At 38.5% G+C, this 21007-nt stretch overlaps 1 pseudogene; it reads left to right on the top strand.

The window, feature by feature from the left end:
* The first annotated feature begins 445 nt into the window (after positions 1–445).
* Positions 446–564, top strand: LOC118600717 (annotated as a pseudogene).
* Positions 565–21007: the final 20443 nt, after the last annotated feature.

Genomic DNA, 21007 nt, shown 5'->3' with positions numbered 1-21007 from the left:
AGAGGAGACAGGATGGAATCGACTTTGGCTCCTGATGAGAGGCATAGCAAAGGCTTATTGCAGTGCCTGTGGGATGGCGGATGTTGTCATTTCAAAATATGGGGTCCACACCAATACAAATAATAACTAGAATTATCTGAAAGAAAAATAACACCTGCTGCTATTCTCAGCATCTTATTGTGAGTTTGGGATTTCTAATTGAGTAGAAATACATACTAAGAAAAGAAACCGATGTGACCAGTAGCTCAAGTTATCCATTATCATGCTGGAGTGACAAAAATTGCATACAATATCATCCCTTACAAATCTTAAATGATCATCATAAATTTTGAATATTATTTTTCATTAGTGAACAGTCTTTTAAAACTTTTCACCTATTAAAAATTTTCACCTAAAATGTTCTGTCCAGAAATGTGCTAAACCACCACAACAAAAGGTCATTATGGTCTATGGCCATGCCACCCTGAACAAGCCTGATCCCAGCTGATTCTGGAAGCTAAGCAGGGCCGGGCCTGGTTAGTACTTAGATGAGAGACCAGCTAGGAAGACCAGGTGCTGTAGGCGTAAAACATGAAAAATAAAAAAATAAGGGATTGTAAATTGACAAGGTCCTTGCAATCTGTGAGGTCAACAAATGTTTGCTTCGCCTAAAAAATAATAATAATAATAAATAAATGAAAAAAAATAAAACAGTAGTCTATAGGACTTTTATTACCTGAGGTAAGTTCATTTATGTCAGCTGAATCAGGTAGAGCACACAATAAACCCAACGGTTACCTTGAACTGGGCTAAATATTTATCAGAAGAGTTCACAAAATGTTTTACTGATTTATTCTAACAGTTAGTACAATCTTCCAAAATTAATCATATAATAAATCTATATAATTAATAAATGTTCTTATTTTTTTCTGTTTTCTAGAAGAGTTTGCATTCTTGGAATGTGTCCTCAAAATTATCTGCACCTGTTGTTTTCTTTATGCACATTCATTTAGATGGCCAATTCCATGTGCTTAAAGGAATACTCAAGGTTGGGTTTTTTTGTTTGTTTGTTTTTTTAAAGTTAACTTTGGTAAATTACATGTTTTTCTAGGCATTTGTTCATTTTTACTTATTGTAAAATTTACCATCATGAAGTTTTTCTCTTAAGTTCTAATCTCTACTGCTCTTCATGTTATGTCCCAGTTATTCCCAATATAGTGTTTTTGTGCTTTTTCTCTTTTTTCCTTTAACTAATTTTCCAGAGATATGTTGATTTTATTAGCTATTTCAAAGAAATTTTTTAAAAAATTTTTTACCTTTGTTTTCTATTTCATTAACTTCTATTTTATTATTTCTATGTTTCTACTACTCCTGGGTTTATTCTGTTGTTACTTTTATAACTTTTTAATTAAATACTTAGTGCACTAATTTTTAATATTTTAGATTTCTAAATTACCATTTAAGACTGTAAGTTTCTCTCTATGCATTGCTATAGCTGAATATTTTGAATTTTTTTGAGAGGATTAGCCATTTTGTTTATTTTTTTATTTGTTTGTTTGTTCATGGTGACATTGGTTAATGAAATCTGGTAAGTTTCAGTTGTACATTTTAACAGTAAGGCATATATATATTTACATTATGTGTTCACCTCCCGTAATTAGATTTATTTCTGTCACTACATATTTGACCCCCTTTACTCATCTACCTCCCCACTCCTGCCCCACCCTCCTACCCTCTGGTAACCACTATGTTCATGAGTCTCTGTTTGTACTGTTTGTTTGTTGCTTTTGGGTTTATATTCCACATATAAGTGATATCATGTGGTTTTCAACTTTTTCTGTCTGGCTTATTTTACTTAACATGATTATCTTGAGGTCCATCCATGTTGTCGCAAATGGCAGTGTTTCATCTCTTCTTATGGTTGAGTAATATTCCATTGTATATATGTACCGCAGCTTCCTTAGCCAATCATCTATCATAGGACACTTCGGTTGCTTCCATGTCTTGGCCACTGTGAATAATGCTGCTATGAACATCGGTGTGCAAATATGTTTTTGGATATGAGTTTTCAAGTTTTGGAGGTAAATATTCAGTAGAGGGATTGCTGGATCATATGGTAGATCAATTCTTAGTATTTTGAAATTTTTATATGCAGCATTTTGTTTTAATTTTTAGTTCTACGTATTTAAAATTTTTCATTATGATTCATCTGTGACCTGTGAATTATTTAGAACTTTATATTTAAATCGCTAGCATCTAGGATTTTCATAGTCATCGTAAAATTTAAATTGATTTAAATTTTAACTGCATTATGGTCAGAAATTGTGCTTCCAACTCTTTAAAATGTATTGTGACCTGAATTGTGGACCATTAAGTAGTCAAATTCCATTAGATTCTGTGTAGCATGAAAAGAATGTGCACCTACAACTGTTTTATGGGGTTTTATTTGTGTTCACTAGATTGAGCTTGCCAATTATCTTATTCAAAATTTATTTATCTTTACTTGTATTTTCATCATCTTGATCTATTCATTACTGCATAAGGGAGCTAAAATCTTTCATTATTTGACAGGGTCCTTGTAATCTGTGAGGTCAACAAATGTTTGAGGGATTTATCTATTTCTTTTTGTAGTTCTATCAATTTTTGATTCATATATTTTGAAGCTATATTATTAAGTGCATTCAAATTTAGAATTATAAATATCCTTCTGGTTAATGTATGTGATATTATATATACATATACACATATACATACATGTAGTATAAATACACATACACACATACATATATATGCTTCCAAAATAGCCTTTATGAACCCTACCAGTAGAATTCAGCAGAAGTAATGGTGTATAGTAGAAGTCACTTTTGAAATTGTTATAAAAGAATATGATTTTTATCTGGAGTGCCCACTCTCTCTTTTTCTCTCTCTCTCTCTCTCTATCTCTCTCTCTCTCTCTGTTACACACATATGCACATTCTCTCTCTCTCTCTCTCTCTCTCTCTCTCTCTCTCTCTCTCTCTCTCTCTCTCTCTCTCTACAAGCCCTGGAGGGAGCCATGTGTTAGCAGCCCTATGCAGAGGCCCATGTGTTGGGAAACTGAAGCCTCCAGTCAACAGTGGGCAAGAAACTGAGACCTGCCAGCAACCTTGAAGTGAACTTGGGAGGTGATTCTCCAGCCTTGAGATGACTGCAACTTCATGAGACCCCGACATAGAACCACCCAGCTAAGTTACTCCTCAATTCCTAATCTTGTCTTTAATGAAACGGGGAAATAGTACAATTCCAACAACTACCATGATATATACTTGCCAAACACTTTCGAAGTTGAACAGAAATAATGATGAACCTGAGAGCCTTGGACCTAAGATATATGTATTTCTGAGAAGAGCTAAGAGTTCCAAAGAGTATTTGATTAAATCACCAAGATCAAGGGAACACAGGGAAACCACGGGAGAAGCAGAAGGTGTCCCGAAGGATACACAAATTCTTCAATGTAAAGTGGTAGAGAATGGAGGGGAAGGGGCAGATAACTGAAGGAAAGACCATGATAACAATAGTTCGTATTGTCTATAACCTGGTCTGGTAGCTGAGAGAGGGCATTGAAGGTATTTTCTAGAGGTAGTTTAAGACATTTTACTGCACACCACATTTACCTCCTGATTACCAAATAGGAAGAGTATATTAAAGTTTAGGAAAGAGGAAATAGTAGTTATGGGGATGTGGAGACGGCCCAACTTTGCTCCTCACTTTTTCCCCTCACTAATCTCCCCCTGTTGACATCAAAAATAAACCAGCCCCAGGCCTTCTGTATATGTACTACAGGAAGAAAGAAAAGAAAAAGTAACGTAACCAAGCTTCAAATAGAGAATATGTACAAAAGAGGAATTATCCAAGAAAATGGAGGAAGGGTTCAAAAAACAATATGGGTAAAAGGCCAGCAGAACCCAGTGAAAAAATAGTTTAATAGGAATATAAAAACATTACAAAAACAATACTACATGAGAAATGAAAATCGAAAAACCACAATCAAAACCATAGTAAAGGACATAAATGACAGGCTTTTTTAAAGCCCCAGAAAGAGATGGAAAAGGGCAATAATATAAAATATATTAGAGAAGCTGATAGATATAGAAGTCAAAAGAGATCGAACAGATCCATAATTGATATTCCTTAAGAATCAAACAGATTTTAAAATGTTTCCCCAAAAACAATAGAGGAAAACTATTCCAAAATAAATATTTTAATCTTCAAGACAAAAAGCCATAATATAACCCTGAAAAACCAAGGCAGAATGCCCCAAATCAAGACATATCTTAATGAAGGAAAATGAGCCAATCCAGACAGAGAAAAGCAAAAGGTAAACACAAAGCAAAAAGGAAAAAGTTACACACAAGAGAGAAAAATCTGGTGGCCTTCATATTTTGCCACAAAAATCGTCTATTCCAGAAGACAGTAGAACAGAGAATTCTATAAGAAAGTGTTACCTAAGAATTTATATTCAGCAAATTTGCTCTTCATATATAAAGGCAAACGATAAATACTCTCTAGCATGAGATAACGCAAATAAAAGAGCACTATGACCTCTTTTTGAAAAACAAAACAAAACTCTTTGATGATAAAATTCAGTCATCCAAGGGTGGGGAGAATCAAAACAGGATTCAGAAATGAAGGGGCCCAGCTAAAAATGACTGGCGAGTAGACTCTGGTAACAGACTACCTGGGCTCGAAATCACATCTAGAAGGTAACACCTCACTGTGACCGTAGACAAGTCATTTAAGCTCTCTGTACCTGTTTCTTCATTGTAAAATGAGGGAAATAGTTGAACTTAAGTCTTAAGATTTTCTGAGGTTTCATTTGGCTCACATGTGTAATGTACTTCAAACTGGTACAGAAAAAGAGCTATGAGCTACATATATAAGTAAGCTAATACTTCATTTTAGAAATAAAATGAACAACAATGAGGGCTGAACAACTATTATAGCAACAACTATAAATCAGAATATTGGATACCTCACAGAATTGCTGGAAAGGTTAAATAGACAACTTTGAAGTCTTCATAGCTAAGAGCATCCAAAATACTGCTGGAAGACTAGCGAGGACAGCCTATCGCCACGGCCAAGCACTAGAAGCTGCAGCTTATGACCCCAAGAGCCGTGGCACTGGACACTGTTGGCCACCACTAGCACTGCTGCTCCTGTAAGTTGATCTTGCTGCAGTGCACAAGAGAGCGCATCCGATGGGGCCTAGATCACATGTCCACGCTGAAGGTGCCAGGGAAACGGGGAAGTGAGTATCATCTCTTTCAGCTTTGTCAGGGCAAGCGGGCTCTGTCTCCTACCCAGATTCACGTGGAGAATTTTCCAAGCACAGTAATAGGACTCAGATGCTGGGCAACCTGAAAGAATGGCATATCTCTTCTCCAATAAAATAAAGGAATATAGCAGAGAAATTAAGAGCATGGAACCTATACACAGCCCTAGGTGCTAATGCTCTGCAACTGTGACCAAATTAATTAAGCTTTAGGAGCCTCAGTTTCATCTGTAAATGAGATAATAATAGTACTACTCTCATAGTACTGTTGTGAGGATTACATGAGTTACTTCATTAAACAAGTTAATTCAAGTGCTCACTAAAGGTTAGATAGTGAAGTAATTCTTCTTACATTCCACTCCTTTATTGCTTTCTTCACCTACTTATAATCCCCAAAGTGCTCTCACCTAACACAATTAAATTATCTTATGCAAACAAAAATAGACAGGTCTCTTCTTTAAAGTCTCAAAACTTAAACAGTTACTACATCCAGCTTTAAGTTCAGATATCTGAGAGTTATCTGTTTTTCTTTTGTTCTTTCACAGCTCTTACTGATAGGCTGTAAAATGTAGACTAATATTTAAAGTTAATATGTTCTATATATAACTGTGAGGGGAGAGGAGAAGAAAGAAGAGGAAAATTAGAGTATGCAGCATATCCATTATGTAGCAAAGAAGAAAACACATCTTGCTAAAATTGTTCTTATTTCTGCGATGTTGTGTGAATACCATAGTAGGTATTTATGACTTATTCTACCACCACCTTTTTCACATTCGGGGGCTTGGCTTTCCACTAACATCTCAGCTGGCTGGGATGTTTTACTTAATTTCTGCAGGATCTGAGCCTTTTGTGATCAGGTTTCTGTCAAATTACTGTAGTATTCCACGTGCTCTTTCTTTTGGCAGTGTCTGTGGCAGTGGAGGAGACAGCGCAGAGGTTCCCTTGAGTCTCATCCAAATTCCTTCTCACCTACACTATAAACCATGTTACTAGCTGAGCTCTCCGGAAGCAGATTTTGAGATGGAGTGTGGGGTGCAAGGTGCTTTTAAGGACCATCACCTGTAGTGGAAGGGAGCAGAAGCAGAATAGAGCAGAAGAACTGAACTATGTGCAAGCCTGGCAAAGCCTCAGCCAGCCTGGAAGGAACTTCTGGAGGGAGCTTTGCCCCTACTGGTGTCCTGTACCACTCAAATCACTGGCTACCCCAGGAAGGGGGTGGCCGGGGGCTGGCAACTCTCTGCAGCTGAGAAGGACCTAGTAGCTGGAGGCAGGCAGTCTGCTGATCAAACTTCCCTTAGCTGGATAGCAAGTGGGATCTGGGTGGCTCATCTCCATGTTTTCCACAAACAGCAATCACATTTCCCATTAAGAGCTAGGCACAATCACCCCATTTACATAGTAAACCTCCCTTTCTCTGTTCACTCAGTGGTGTATGGAAACCTCCCCTTCCAATCTATAGAACCAGAGATGCGTCCCCTGGTTGAAGCATTCTTCTCCCCCTGGTTGAAGCATTCTTCTCCCAGGAGTGAAGCAAAGCACAGAACTTGGAAGACGGACAATGAAAATTTTGCAAGCGAGGCACTGAGTATAATAGTCAGAGGTGCCTCTTCCAGCCCCTTTGTCATTTGGAGCATACGGCTCAAAAGACGATACTGTAGTTTTAGGAAAACATATTGATGTATTTATGATACAGACGTGCTCCTAAAAAAGAACCATATGTAAGTTAAATCGTGGCAAATTAAACTGTATTTTAAATGCATTCGGGGAGCTCATAATATAAAAGAAATTGTTCTGAAAAAAGAAAATAATTTTTATTAATCAAATAGTCACTTTTTCACCCTCTAACTTACTTTTCCCACAGCTCTCCTCCTCCAGAAAAATTAATATATTTTATTCATTAACTGGTTTGACATTGAGTTTTAAAAGTAATACACACCTGTACTGTTAACCGCAATTTAATATCCCATAATGTTTCCTAGAAGTAATTGTTTCTTATTTCTAATAAGATAACTAGGGTTTATGAAATTATCCCAGCAGGAGGCAATAGAAATGTGAATATAAAACCTTTCTGCTAATGAATGAGAAAAGTTAAACAATGTCCCCATGAAAGGGCCCCAAGCACTTAGTCTCATTAAGAAAAATTCACAATAGTCCAAAGAGTTAAGTGGCGACATGTGCATGACTACAATTCAGTACCATGGTATATGGAACGTTTTAAGGTTTATAGGAGTAAAGTGAATAAGTGCTTTTAAATCATTGTGATTTGATTTTAATTTGATTGTACTGTGGTTCTTAACAGACACTTTAAATTCCTCTTAATTTTACCAAGACTTTGTAACTTTTGCTTTTGCAACATTTTACAGTATTGTTCATGAATTCAACATTTTCTGTGTCTCAGACGAGGGGTTTATAAAACACTGCCCTTTCCCCAAAGAGCTCACAGTCTCATAAGGCATATAGAAAAGTAAATCAGAAATGATAGTGGTGCCCTAATAGAGCTATTCACAAGATTGCCTGAAAGAGAGCCACCAAGGGAGACAGGAAAAGTAGCCCATGGACCTGTCATTCAAGGCAAGATGTCAGGCATTGTAGGAATTAGCCGAGAACAAGCTTCTGTTGCCCCTTCTAGATCTTTCGCTTGTAAAATCAAGCTGAATGGTCCTTCGGCTTGCCCTGTGGGAAGATATTTAGCCTTCTTTCACCCCTACCACATGCACTGCCCTTCTCATTCTGCCTGCCACTCCCCTGAGAGACTCATGTCTTAATTTTGGTTAGATCAACTTCAATATTTACGTTACCGTTACCATGTAAATGCTATTCTAGTTGAGCCATGTGGCATGTCATGATAGCATTGCCTTTCTTATCTTTCTACTTACCTTTCTCTCTTCGCTTGCTGGGTCTTCAGCCACAAATTCTCTGTTTAAGTCTCTAAATCACCACTCCAAATTTTTGATATATCAAGTTTTGCATTGCTTTTATCTTCTTTATCTGTCCTGGAGTCCTGTGACTAGCTCCAAATCCAGACTAGTTTCCCTCCATGCTGGCGCCCTCAGCCTGGACTGCAGCTGGCCACAGGCTGGGGTTTTTATTCGCTCTCCTGCTCAGGATTACCTTTTTTCCCTCCTGGGTTTACTATCCTGTTTTCTTCTCTCTTAATTTACTCTCTTATGTTGGGAGGCACATCTCTTGATACTTCAAGAAAGTAAAATTTCTGAGACCTCTCATGTTTGGAGATGGAGTGGAGAGAGAAAAGTAGATTACAAAGGAGCATGAGGACACTTTGGGATGAATTCATTATCTTAATCGTAGTGATGGTTTCATAGTTGCATACATATGGCAAAATGTATCGAAACGTGTGCAGTACATTGTACATCAATTTTACCTCAAGCTGCAAGGAAAAAAGATATACGTATAAAATTTAAAGGTTTCTCAATTTATATTGTTAGCAAATCTGTGGGGAAATGGTACAACCTCTATAGAGAGGAATTTGACAATATCTAGTCAAATTACAAATGTATTTAACCTTTGGCCCAGCAATTTCACTTCTAAGAATTTGTATCAAACATGCATTAGCAGAAATACAAAATGATGTCTACATAAAACTCTTTATTGATGCACTATTTGGAATAGCAAAAGACTAGAATCAATCTAAATATCCATCAGCAGAATATTGATAAATGATGGTAATGAAGCACTACTCAGTTAAAAAGAAATACAGAAGGTCTCAGTATGGTGCTATGGAGTGATCTTCAGGATATATTGTTAAGTGACAATACCAAATTATGAAGCATTAAGGATATTTGTACTTTTTGTTCTTGACAATGGTCTATATCTTGATCTGGGTTCTAGCTACATGGGGTGTATAAAAATGTGAAACTTCATTGAGCTATACCTTTAAGATTAGTGCACATTACCATATGTATGCTGAATCTCAATTTAAAATTAAAAAAAAAAAAGATGGGAGCAGATTGAGTAAAGAGTGGGGAAGAGGAAATGGAGACAGTGAGACTTTCAGCCGTGAAGAGGAAGAACTGGAATAGCTGGAGTAGAAGGTAATGTCGAGGGAGAGTTGTTCTCTCTCCGCTTTCTTCTTTCCTTCCTTTTCATAATGAGGAAAGCTTAAGCACATGTGAAAGCTGCTGGCTGATGGAAAGACCAGTTGAAAAGTAAGATGGACTCCATATAAGAAAAAGAAAGTGTAATCAATAGTGTGAGTTCCTTGGAAAATTCACTGGGAAGTGGGGCGGGGGAATGAGAATCAAAATACAAGTGGAGAAGGATCATCCTTGAATAGAGGAGAAACACTTCACCATCCCAAAGGGGAAAAGGAGGCTAGAATGAGAGGAGCAAGCAGTAGGAAGGTTGAAGGGTTGGCAACATCAGGCAAACTATACTCTGTAAAGGAGCTGGATAAACAAGGCATGCAGCTGGAGTAGAGAGAGGTGGTTGTAGAATCCAGAAAGTAGAAAGGGTTTAAAATTATACTACAGGGAGTAGGAGAGTCAGAAGTGAGCTAAACGGAAAATGTCAGCTATTAAGGAATGTCAGATGTTAAGGGCCTGTTTGAAGTTAAGGATCACATGGCTTTCTCCAGCGGGGCTCAAAGGAAGCAGAAAAGCTGGATCCATCCACAGCTGGGTTTTGCCGGATGGGAAGAACAAAGAGATAAGGGGGTTTAGATTATTGACCACACAGTTCTCTAAAATGATGAATCATTCGGTGGATAAGCAGAAGAGTAAAGAAAGCAGAGGGCTGAATGATTACAAGTAAACAGAAGGCTCGAAGGAACTGGAGTTTCACTGAGGTTGGGACATGGTTGGAATGGGACTGGTTGAAACCTGAGAGTCACTGTTTCCCAAAGTGTATTCTAAAGAATATTACCAGATAAATGGCTCATGCACTAATAATGCATCATTAAGATTCTGAGGCATCTTGCCTCACGGAAACTTGTACTGTGTGTAATCAAGCACTCCCTGAATCTTTAAATTACTAAGACTTTTTCAGTGTAACATCTATTAACATTCTTCTAAACTAGTGTTCTTCCAAACATCCTTCAACAACTCTTCTTTGTATGTCACATGCTGAAACTCTTACATTAATGGGATGAAATGAATAATTATCACAGCGTGTGATCATTATTTTTATCTCTGCTTTAATGTATTTCAATGTGAAAAGAGTATGACATATTTTTAAAAGGTTAAAGGGGATATGGCTCATGAGGTTAATACTGTTAGGTTTACTTTATTCTGCTGTGAAGGTAAATAAAAGACAACACTATTGTGTTGGATAATTAGAGTCTGGATTTAACCACTAGGTTATTATCTTCATTTGCATTAATAAGCCTCTCTTTGACCATTGAGCAGCCTTCTGTTAAAACTAATTACATCTCAGCTGTAGAAAAGACATTGAATATAATAAAGGTCCTGATGTTAATCACATCAAACATGTATTTCTATTCTTTAAACCTCATAATAAGATTTCTACCGTATATACTAAAAGGAATAAAGAATAGCCATTAAAAGTTGATAAATAAAAAAAGTCTCCATTTCCTTTTACTTCATTTCTCAGACAGTTAAGAACAATAAAAAGGTAAATATCTGCTGTAAACCGGCTTCATGTTTTCACTGCCCAATCCTGAAGGAGCATTATACTTGTCTGCTTCCTTGACATTAGTCTTGGCCAATGAAAGGTGAATGGAAATGACAAGAATTACAAGTAGAAGCTAGAAAAATCAGTGCATGGTTCACCATGACCTTTTTCCTTCTGCCACAGGACTAGCAATGCTCCAGATAGAGGCCACTCTGTCAGCCTGATTCCCTAGATAAAGGTGACACAGAGCAGAGCTTCAGGGCACGTGGCATGAGCAAGAAATACCAAAAGTAGTGGATTATTCGTTACCACACCATAACCCAATTTATGCTGACTAATATAGAAATCAATTTTCTCTCTATTCATTTCCCCAAACTGGTAACCGTTAATGAACAGAAATAAAAGTAACCACCAGAAGCATAAAACTTCTTCCATGGAATGTCTGAAACAGTGGCAGCAAATTGGCTTCATCTCTCATGCCAACTCTAATGGACTCGTAACAACAGCTTGCATCAACACTGTGGAAAAGGAATCTGAAGCCATGTCCTCGCCCAGAAGAAAAGAATGCTATATTTATTAGCATGTCTTCCAGAAGAAAGAAGTATAATAAATTGTCCATCCCTGGCCTGTGAGGCACAAACTACGCTCACTATCATTTCTGTTTTTTCTTATTTGAGCGGGCGGTATTGCTTTTTTAATGAACCCAGAAATAAACAGAAGATAGTTCAGTAAATTATTTAGATCAATAAATAATTTCATTTTACTTGCTGATGAAAGGAGAAAACAAAATGTTTCTATCGGAGTTGATCACAGAATTCCTTTTCAGGCAGAAAGTGTCTTTTTAGAAACATCTTAAATGAAATTTTTAGTTATTAGGATTGCCCTCTAGGTCAAGTCTGGATGGTTTGTGACTGACAGGAAAATAGTTAAACTGGTTTGCATCAGAAATACACAGTAATTGTTGGAGTTGTCACTGAATGAACTAGGAAGAAGCAGGGAGAGGTCCAAGAAGAGAGTCAGAAGGGTCCACTAACATGAAAGGAGGCCCGGGAAAGAGGCGATCCTAGGAAGCTCCCCCAGAGAATGGAATGGCTGAGGGATTTTGAAAACAGATTGGTAAATATTCAGTTGCAAATGTTTTACTTTTCTGTCCTTCCGTGTAACACCACTAGCCCCCCTCAACACACACTTCATTGCCCAAATCTTCAGTAAAGTCTGCGGCACATACGTGGCTCTGAATAGCGGCACTCTGTGACTGACGGTTTGTAAGGAGTCCAGTAAGTAGATACTATATGCAAAATGTAAGGTATGTAGGAGGCAGAACTGAGGGTGGAGACCATGAAAGCAAGGGAAGCAGAGACTAGCAGCAGAGGAATCACGGGCTCCTTCCTTATGCCTCACTAGCAAGAATTCTCAGAGTTATTGGGAAAGTATCTGGCCTATCTCTAAAAAATGAAGATTTGAGACACTTTTTGCTAAATCATAAAGGACCAGATGAGCTAAGCAAGCTGCGGAAGTTAGAAACATTTCATGGCTGATATCTGGCCCACACGACTAATGGTGGCGAGTGTCTCTGGCTTAGACTGTCAGTGAGTGGTATATAAGTCAGGAGCGATTAAAGAGAAATGTCTCACTGCAGCATCCCTAAAAAAAGCACTCCCCACAACAGTCCAGGCTGCTCTGTCCTTGGCCTAATGCTCATTATCCCCTGCACAGCGATAATGAGTTTGCTGCTTTGTGGGCTTTAGAGGTAAGGGGAGAGATGAGCTTGGTTTAATGCCTGCTGACTCATAAGACACAGGGGCCCTGGCCTGCCTCTGATGCGATGTATGCATTTGAGTCAGGAACGATTCCCGTTTCCTCTCCAGCAAAGAAAGGTTGCTAAGAAAGGCCAGCTAAGCATCCGGAGATGGAAACCTAAGAACCTTGTCTCTGTCATCAGGGAGGGGGTGGGAAGAAAGAAGGAGAAGGTACATTGCCTTGTAGCTACAAAGCATTGAAGCTGCTGTTGATCCCTATTAGGGACGAATTACCCTAAGCATAACTAGTGTTTGTAAAAAGCTGCCTATCCCACGTTAGGCATTAACTGGATGCAAAAGTGAATTAACAGCCTTCTACTCTTCAAGGAGTGTGCAATCCAGAAAGGAGTATAAACGATGAAATATAGTACAAAGTTAAATGAAATACAGGCCAAATGGGCTAAAGTGACATGATATGGGTATTCAGAAGAAAAACTTGCGGTAGCTATTTCTTGGGAGATCAAAGAGGGTAGCACACAGAAGCCTGCATCTGAAGGCTAGAAAGAATTTCCAGGGACAGAATATCTATAGATGATATTTCCAGTTAAGGAAACTGTAGAAGCATTGATAACTTAGTATTTTTTCAGAGCCTGAAAGTGTAGTTTCAAAACTGACCATGAAGAGGTTTTATATTTTGTTGTTGTTGCTGTTGCTTTTTAAATTTTAATTTTATGCTCTGGAATTTGTACTTTATTCTAAACACAGTGGGGAAAGCAAGGCAGATTTAGCAAGGTAATCTGTGTTCCAGAAATGTATCTGCAATTTACAGACTCGATCAATAATTAACACCATTGTTGCATGTCTAGCACTCTGCCAGGCACCATAGGACCAAGAGGAAGACCACAGTTCTTACTGTAAGAGGCTAAAATCAATTAAAGGGATAATGCACAGACCCCAAATCAGAAAGAGAGCTGGGGGAAAGCTCCGATGATGGGCTAGAGGAACTCAGAAAAGAAAAGTCAATCAGAAGAGACTTGATGGAGGAAATGAGCTGGGGCTGAGCCATGAACAGAGTTTAGGACTAATTGAAGAAAGACGGGAGAATTACGTTCTGGGATTGCACATAAGGAAGGTGGGGCAAAAGCAGCATGAACGAAGGCTGGTTAGGGGTTTGGGGTTCTAAGGATACTGGCCGGGAGTAGAAATCAGAGGGTGTGAACCGAGGCCCTAACCTCATGAGTTTTGCAGACAGGACAACACGCCCATGATAGGTATCAAAGCCATTTCCTTTCCCCAAACCACTGTAAAAACCAAGGTTACGTAAGAGAACTCGTTGTATTCACTGTTTCCAATACCAACCAAACCTAGAGATGCAACCAGGAAACTGCAAACTGCAATCTGAAGCCAAAACACACTTTGCCCCTTTGGGAAACAGCACAAGTTCATAAGCCTGCAAAGTCCTCAAACATTTTTGAAGCTGATGTCTGGGAAATTCTAGGTCAGTGCCTGGGCTATAGGAGGGACCAGAAGAGAAATGTTCGTACAGAATTGGGGCATGAAGTCGAAAATCAGCATGCATCAGGCAAAGCCTGCACTTACGCAAAAACAAAAACAAAACAAACAAAAAACAAAAACATCAGAATTCTACCACCTTAGTAGCACTGACAAAAAAAATAATCTCCTATGTATAAGGTGGTGTGATATCTGGGAAAGACCCAGGGTTGAATCCTGGCAGCACCACTTGCCATAGGACCTAATCGCTTTGAGCTTCAATTTTCTCATCTGTAATACGAGGATAACAGAACTTGCCTCACAGTTCTAGCGTGAAGATGGAATGAGATAATATATGCAAAGCATCTCATATGATAACTGGCTTTGACTAAGCCTTGGGTAAACACTGGTTCCTCTTCTTTTCCTCTGATTGGTCTCATATTATAAAGCCAGATCAAGAGGGTTGGTGTGATTTTTGAGAAACTAACCAAAGGGATGTGATGGCTAAGGAGGCTTGAAGCCTCAGACCACATTAAAGGTCTCCCGGGCTTTGACAACATCCTACTTCTGACATGACTCTAAGATTTGCATCTGTTCTAGATGTCACAGCTTGATCGATGCTGCCTTTATGTAACACTTAGTATCAAATGTTAAGATAGGATCTGTAATAGGATGCTAGAATGAGGCCAGCACAGCAGCCCTGAAACCCTGACTCCCGTCCCCAGCTCAGGCAGGGAAGGAGCCAAGAGGTGACTGAGGGTACTGAAACAGCTTCCAAGGGTTTAGCTCACATAGAAGGAACAGGGGCAGAGAAGGCAAAAGAGACACTCCTAAGATTAGTAAAGTACTCAACGCAGAGCTCAGCTCGCTGCCAAAAAGCCAGAACAAGGTAATAATTCAACTTGACAGGCAGCCAGAAGACTTAAGGTAGCTCATTTCAAGTGTGGATGTTATACAGCCCAGAAGGCAAAGACACATAAAACAGTAATGGGTAAAAATGTGAATCATGCTACTTAGCAAGTCACACTGAGAATCTATCAATTGCCAAGTCTCAGATTCCTACAATATACTTTCCCTCTGTCCCCTCTCTTCATTCCCACTTTCCTGGCCCTAACTCTGGCCCATATTACCTCCTGCCAGCTCAGGGACACCTTACTTTTCTAAATATACAACTCTCAATGAGTTCTTCATGGCTCATCAAATAAAATCCAGATTTCCTAACCTGACTTTCAAAGCCCTGCATAATATGACCCCTTTGTTAAACAGCCCGTTCTCTTTCAGGACCCTTATGCTTCAGCCAAAACAAAAGAGACTCATTCAGACCTCGGTATTTTTCCATTTCAATGTCTTTGCCTGAGCTCTGGTTTCCCAGTGATTCTCACATACCCTGTGTACACGTTTCCCAGGACTGCCATAACAAATTACCACAACTTGGGTGGCTTAAAACAACAGAGATTTATCCTCTCACAGTCCTGGAACCCACAAGTCCAAAATCTAGGTATTAGCAGTGTTGGGTTTTTTTAGGAGGCTCTGAAGGAAAATTTGTTTCACCCCTCTCTCTTAGCTTCTGATGCCTGCAAATACTTCTTGTCATTCCTTGGTGTAGGTCTGCCAATCTCTGCCTGCATCTTCACACGCCTTTTTCTGTCTGTGCATCTGTGTCTCAAGTCTCCCTCTGCCTTTCTCTTATAAGGACACCTCTCATTGGATTTAGGGCCCACCTTAAACCCAGGATGATCACAGCTCGAGAGCCTTACCGTAATTACATCTACAAAGACCTTTTTCCAAATAAGGTCACTTGCACAGGTTCTGGGTAGATAAGCCTTTGGAGGAGGCTATAATTCAACCCCCTACATTCTTTAAGACCTTGCTTTACTGCTTCCTCCTCTGTGAAGTATGCCTGATGTCTATCCACAGAAAGTAATCTTTCCCACCTGTAAACTACCAAGACACTTAGCGGAATTCTACTTGGAGTTACTGTGTGTTTGTACACAGGACTTATGTTTGAGTGAGTTGCCTAACTTCCACAGACCTCGGTTTTCTCATCTTTGAAACTGAAATGATAATTACATCTATTTATAGCATTGTTTTGATAAAAATCAGTTTTAAGGAACTTAAAACAGTGCCTGGACATAGTAAATCATCAGCGAGTGATATTATTATCATTCTTTATTGTTGTTGTTGTTATTACTTTCCCTGCTATTTTGCAAGTTTCTTATTGGCAGGCATCTCTCAATCCTCTGTGATATCTAAGGAGTGTCTTGAACAATCATGGATGAGTGAGCATGTGAGGGAGAAAATGACATAAATTTTCTTGAAATAAAATAGTCAACACAGAGACATGTTGTGAAGTGTTGTAAAGAGAGTGAGCACTCTATCCAACTCTCTTAGTGAAGTGCTCAGGTTTTCCCCAAAGGTGGAGAGTGTCTTCTTAGTCATTCCTAAGATATTAAAAAAAAAAAAAAAAAAAAAAAAAAAAATTCTCCCAGCAGTTAACCTCTTTGACTCACAAGAAGCACAACTTGGAGATTTGCCACTCTGTGATCCTTCTGAGTAAGTATAACATATCCAAAGGAGAATTCATTTTCATAAAGAACATCATTTGTGGATTTGTCATCACGTTAATTATATCCCATTATTCCCTTTGTACCTCTTAGCACCGACTTGACTCTGAAATAGAAAGGAAAAAAGGGGCAGAGGAGGGGGCTGACTCTTGGTTTAAAGGAAGAGTGACTCAGTGGCCCTGGGGAGCCTTCTCTCAGGAACTGGGTAGGTGTGCTGACTCACCCTGGCCTCCGCCCAAAACTTGCTCCCTCAAGGGATTCTCAGGAATTGTAGAAGACTTTAGTGGTACTTCTGGTTCTTCTCTATGCACACCATAATCTCCCCTTACGAGATCCCATGGGATGTTTTATAAAGTTGTCTTCTAAAGGGCCATGTCTCTTGATGGATAGTTCTATCCTTTGTTTTAGAGTATTCTGCAATTTTCTAAAAAGATTTTCACTGTTACAAATGAGAGCTGGTAGTCATTCCCACTTGACTGCGGATAATATTTCTAGCAAGCCCGCCACCACTAACTGGGCTCTAACTTTGTGCCAGGCTCTGTATTAAGTGCTCTACTGATTATCTCACGTGACTCTTACCACAGCTCTAGGAGAGACCTATGATTAGTTCCATTTCACAGGGGAGAGAGTTAAGGCTTACAGATATGAAATTGCTTGCCTAAAATCACAATCCTTTTGCACAATTAAGCAAATATTCAAACCAAAATCCAACTCCCACGGTCAGGCTGTTAACCACTGTACCACTGCCTCCTATATGCATCCACACACTGGGAAAAGCAGATCTTTTCTCTCCACAACACAAAAATGAGGTGCACTTGATATCAAAGTGGTGAATAAAAATAATAGTCTTCTTCCTACATTTCCCAGGTTAGAGATATTGAGGCAGACCCTTCACAGATGGGTAAACTGCAAGTTTATTTTGAATAATAAATGTAAACGTGTTTCAAGTCTTCAGAGACTGTTCATCAGAATTAAATTTTTAAATGTCAATTCTTGGGGAGGAACAATGGTGTTGAAGAGTCATTCCCAATTTAGCTGTACACAGCATGCAAGTGCAGGCATGTACGAAGATTCATATTTTGGCAAGGCGTGTACTACGTGGAGTTCAGTGAGAAGACAGAAGCTGAAATTCTTATACGTACTTTCCCAAGCAAATATTATAAGCTTTATAATCTGCTGTGTGTGGCAGGGCGAGGGTAGCTGTCACGGGGATCAGACTTCCCTGGGTGTTCAGTTTGGATGATAGCAAAGCAACTCTCTCCTGCACAGCATTGGTGCTGGTTGATTTGGTTCTGTTTCCATGTAACAGTGCCAAAACTATGCTCATAAATAATGCTTTCTATTTGTAATATGCTTTAAAAATAATATATTCTTTATTATAGAAACTCTCTGATGGTAGATGTCCATACAGGAAGAAAATAATAGCGATTGAGTCAAAAAGACAAAAAGGAATTTGTAAAATTTTCACTCTTGTCTTTAATTTTTACATGAAATTGAGCCATTTTCCCAGGAAAATTAAAATACAGCACCTCTTCTTTACATCCAGTGTACAGTACCACTTGAGAAAGAAAGAGGTAACATTATCGGGAAGGCACTGTGATGCCATTAGCATTCAAGATTTCCAACAGACTGGGATTGTTGAGCCAAGGCAACTAAGAAAGTTATTTTCAACATGGTTTCTGTGCCTCCTTGATTAAGCCATTACACGGGCTCCTTCCGAGAGGCTGACGTTTATGCTCCATAGCCACTGAAAAGGAGAAGGATGAGTTATTGTGGGCTATTTTTATTTCAAACAATTACTGAAAGGACAAGAGTTCATCAAATTTTTATATAGATGAAACCTTCAAGCAAATCCACCTCCATATTCTTGCATGTGAAATCCCCGTCAGGAAACTGACAGCTCAATGTAGAGATTAATCACAATGAATGTCCATGTCTCCTAAGAGGAGAAGGCTGAATCTAGAAAAATTGCCATCAGATTTAAAAATATCCTCTCCTAATGTGGTCTCAAGAAACCTGATCACATTTATGGATATTCTTGTTTTACAGCTTTTTTCTAGGCAGCAAAATTGACCCCCACATAAAGCACCAATCAAGGTAGTATAAATGTGGATTACTCTACAAGTACTTTCGACTGGTTTAGCCACTATAATTTGAATATCCTTGTATAAATATGTACAAATATATTTGCATTGATTGGTATGGTGACTAATCCTATTTATTTGTGGAAGAAGCCCCTAATCTTCTGCCACAGAGAAATAGCCACTTTTTATTTTAACATCTAAGGGATGCATGGACTACTTTGTACTCTGGCACTAAAAGCAGTTTGCGCCCTAAACCAGAAGATATTCCCTCAGGAAGGGTAGAGAGCGCCCCCTAGTGAAATAATATTTCCCAACATCGTTCAACACCTTAGCTCCATATCAGCTTTTCTTGCCAGAGAATTTCTGGCCCCAATATTGGGATGATTGCATTTAAGAAGCTGAGGCCCACTGCCTAGGGCTTCCAAGTTTTTCAAGGGCCAATGAGTTTGAAAGCTGAAAAAAATCTACTGGCTCCAAAATATTTTTTAATTCCCAAACTGAAATTAGCAATTTGATCAAATGTCTACACAATTTGACATACCAACTAGTCATAAGCAATTCAACTCTTAGTTATACATAAATTATATTTAATGTGGGCTGGGGTTAATTTTAATATTTTCTATGATGAGAGTCAGGGGCCTCTTAAAATAGGAGTAAGGGTCTATTTTCCATAGAGCTGACCTCTCTTAAAGACTGTCCATGACCACTGACATGGTCCATCTACATCTTGACATTACTTTATTAAAGACATTAAAAACAACACTTTATATGTGCAAAGTACTTGGTAAAAGTTTACATGTACTCCCATCCAATTCATTTCATCTTTACAACAATAGATTAAGAAAGAATGAATGAATTTTTTTTTTTTTTTTGGCCAAAGTACAAAGTATTACAAATTCTGAAGGGGGTCGGGAATCAGAATCAAAACAGGTTAACAAGCACAGTTAAAATAAAAACAAACTTCTAATTCAAAATGGCCTATGTAGACTTCGCTGGTAGACGGCACGTGGCATGTGGCTCTGGAGTCAGATACTCTGATTAGGAGCTGTGTGACCTGGGACAAGTTACTTAACTTCTCTGTGCCACAGTATTCTCAATCGTAAAATGGGGATAAAAGAATACTTACCTCGCAGGGTTATGTGATGTTTAAATGAGTTCATACATACGAAACACTCAGAATAATGCTTGGCACATAGTAAGAGTTCAATGAACGCTAGCAATTAATTATTATTCAATCCAACCATATCAATCTTTGATTTTCAGAAATAGAACAATTGAAAAGTTTAGATAAATTCACTCTCATCAATTCAACCGAAAACGCCTGCAAAAACAGTCATTCATCTTCTGTTTGAAACCTTTTACCTGGCAAATTTCAAACTCAGAAAATTTACAAAAATTAAAATAGTACAAGGAACGTTTGTGGATCCTTTATCCAAATTTGCTTATTGTCAACATATTATTCATTTGTTTTATTACTTGCACCACAGATCACTGCAAATCTATATCTCCACTTTTTATTCATAATTCATAATTTATGATATATTTCTTTTCTATTTCTGAGTAACAAATTATCACAAGTTTGGTGCTTAAAAACAACACCTATTTAGCAGCTCATCGTTGAATAGATCAGAAGTCTGGTCACAGCTGACTGAGTTCTCTTCTCAGGGTTTACAAGGCTGAAATAAAGATACTAGCCAGGTTGAGCTTCTTTCTGAGACTTCTTTCTTGGAGGTTGGTTTCTTTGCTGGTTGTCAAATGTGGGCCACTCTCAGCTCCTGCAGGCCACTCGCTTTCTTTGAAACATGGCTCCACTGCCTCCAAAGCCAACAATGCAAAATTTCCCTCATGGTCAATAATTCTCAAGCTTTGAATCTTCCTCCTAATACCCAGTTCCTTTTAAGGGCTCACCTGATTAGGCCTGGCTCACCCAAGATAATCTATCTCTCTTTCTTAATGTCGACTGATTTGGGACCTTAATTTCTGCAAAATCCCTTTACAGCAGCACCTAGATCCATGTTTGAATAACGAGGAGAAAGTTTGTATGCATCAGGGGCAGGAATTTGGGAGACAATCTCAGAATTCCACCTACCACATATGATGAGATACTTTATTAGTCTATATCTTAGCTTTATAGGAATGCCATAGCAAAATGCCACAGACTGAATGGCTTAAACAATAGAAATTTATTTTCTCACAGTTCTGGAGGCTGGAAGTCCAAGCTCCTTTTTCTCTGTGTATACCCATCCATGG

This window comes from Rousettus aegyptiacus, unplaced genomic scaffold (assembly GCF_014176215.1).
Source record: "Rousettus aegyptiacus isolate mRouAeg1 unplaced genomic scaffold, mRouAeg1.p scaffold_m13_p_3, whole genome shotgun sequence".
NCBI classification, from domain to species: domain Eukaryota; kingdom Metazoa; phylum Chordata; class Mammalia; order Chiroptera; family Pteropodidae; genus Rousettus; species Rousettus aegyptiacus.
The sequence above is the reverse complement of the archived record's forward strand: the minus strand, read 5'-3'. Positions and strand labels throughout refer to the sequence as shown.